The sequence below is a fragment of the Hippocampus comes genome, unplaced genomic scaffold (assembly GCF_001891065.2).
Source record: "Hippocampus comes isolate QL1 unplaced genomic scaffold, H_comes_QL1_v1.1 scaffold477, whole genome shotgun sequence".
NCBI classification, from domain to species: domain Eukaryota; kingdom Metazoa; phylum Chordata; class Actinopteri; order Syngnathiformes; family Syngnathidae; genus Hippocampus; species Hippocampus comes.
In genome coordinates, this window is record NW_017805449.1 from 14,773 (window position 1) to 16,568 (window position 1,796).

At 42.9% G+C, this 1,796-nt stretch overlaps 1 protein-coding gene and 1 long non-coding RNA gene across 3 annotated transcripts in view; both read left to right on the forward strand.

The window, feature by feature from the left end:
- The window catches only part of LOC109518292 (adiponectin receptor protein 2-like), a 7,152-nt gene extending 6,505 nt beyond the window's left edge, over window positions 1-647 (forward strand). The window contains exon 3 of one of the 2 annotated variants that reach the window (XR_002168704.1): window positions 532-647. The gene's annotated coding sequence lies outside the window, so the exon portion shown is untranslated. Of the gene's footprint in view, window positions 1-238; window positions 498-531 lie in introns of those variants that run through there. The other variant, XR_002168703.1, reaches the window with a different exon arrangement.
- A 524-nt stretch (window positions 648-1,171) lies between these two features.
- LOC109518294 (uncharacterized) lies at window positions 1,172-1,754 on the forward strand. Its single transcript, XR_002168707.1, has 3 exons — window positions 1,172-1,419; window positions 1,510-1,574; window positions 1,663-1,754. It is a non-coding gene; the product is annotated as an uncharacterized LOC109518294 (long non-coding RNA).
- The last annotated feature ends 42 nt before the right edge of the window (window positions 1,755-1,796 follow it).

The following is a 1,796-nucleotide window of genomic DNA, read 5'->3' on the forward strand; positions in this document are numbered from 1 at the left end:
ATTTATTTTACAAGAAAACATGTTCAAAAACAAAGTTAAAGTAAAAAAAAAAAAAAAAGTTAAAGTTAAAAAAAAATTAAAAAAAAGTTAAACTAAAAAAAGTTAAAGTAAAAAAAAAAAGTTAAAGTAAAAAAAAGTTAAAGTAAAAAAAAAGTTAGCCTTAAAATTACAAAAATAAAAAAGTTTAAAAATTACAAAAAAGTGTTTAAACAAAAGTCCAAGTTGGATGACTTTGCAGCCTTCTACTTTTCGTTGCCTGGTGAAGTCAGCCTGTGACAGCAGAGCTGGGCCAACACGTGGACCTAAGACAAAAATGAGATTGGTGAGTCTCAAGTCCACTTCTTGTGCAGCAAATGCAATTTGAAATGTGATCAAACTAACCAGCACAGAAGTTGTCTGGGACTCTGAACAAGTGCTCGCACGGCCACATCACGCTCAGCTCCTGCGCAACAAACAATATGGGGTCAAAGAAGGGATTGAAAAAACTGTCAAGCATTCAAAACTTACTGCCCATTGTATAACCTCTTCTAGCTGAATGCATCAAGCCAAGAGTTGGACGACAGTCGCCGCCTGGTGAAGTGGACAGAGGAAAAAGGATTACAGCGCATTTCTGGTACAGCAAATTTTAGACAAGAACAAACCCACCAGTGAGGAAGAGGACCTGGGACTTGTTGGGCAGTCATCGGACCTTTAAGAAAAACCTCCCAGCTGCAGCGCTTGCGCATGTATGCACCAGTGCAATTTTTCTTGTTGGCAGGCTGCTCCAAAGTTGGCTTCAGACCCTTCTGGACGTCGTTCTCCAGCTGACCAAACAGAAGCAGAGTAAGCGGTCAAAAATGGATGATGCATCACCAAGGTTTTGTTGACATGACCATTTATTTCACTTGCAGGTTCCTTGTCAAGTTGCAGACCGCAAGGAAGGAGAGGAACCAGGGTGCACTTCAGCCCACCTAATCCAGGAAGACCCTTTCCCCAGGCAGCGTGACGTCACTTCTGGAAAACAGCAAGACACCAATCAAAACATTCACCCAGCGTGGTTTTGATGGAAACCGTTTGAGATGAAACCCACCGCCACGAGCGCTGAATTCTCCCAAAGTTTGCCAATGTCTGTTATGTGGTCCTCCGGCTGAGGAAGAGAAAGTTGATGACGTTTGGTTTCACAGGCTAGCATGTAGTGGACCAATGTCTGAATGACCATCTGAAGAAAGGGGAGAAGAGAAAAAAAAAATTCAGTTGACTGTCGGTTGGAATCTTCTGGAGCAGCCGCTGGATGACAAACAGTTGCCAGTTCTGCAAAGAGACGAAATGAGCAGAGTCTCATACAAATCCTCAAAAAAAAACAACCAAGCGCTTCCTTGCGAGAAGGCCTCACGTTGACGTCATGGTGGGGGCCAACTTGGATTTCTGGAGGGAAACAAGGTAAGAAATCCTTCAGGCCTTCAATGGGAAATTTGTAGTCAAACTCTTTGTTTTTCAAGTCTGACCTTTTTCCCCCCCATCCTGTGACAGAGCGAAGGTGATGTCCAACCACTTCTGAGGGCCTCAAAGTGGACAAGCCTGAACACAAACAGGAGGTCGGTAAGGAAGCTTTTAATTCAGTTTCAGTTGAAAGTGGGTCAACTTGAAAGATTTAAGCTGCAATTTCGAAACTTTGCCCAGCAGGTGCAGCGTCTTGGTGACCAGGGTGCGGAGTCCACGATGGCACCAACTGGAAGCTTCTCTGCACAGTCAAAATGGGAAAAAAAAAAAACAAAAAAAAAACAAAAAAACACTTGTTTGCATCTTGGCTCATCTCA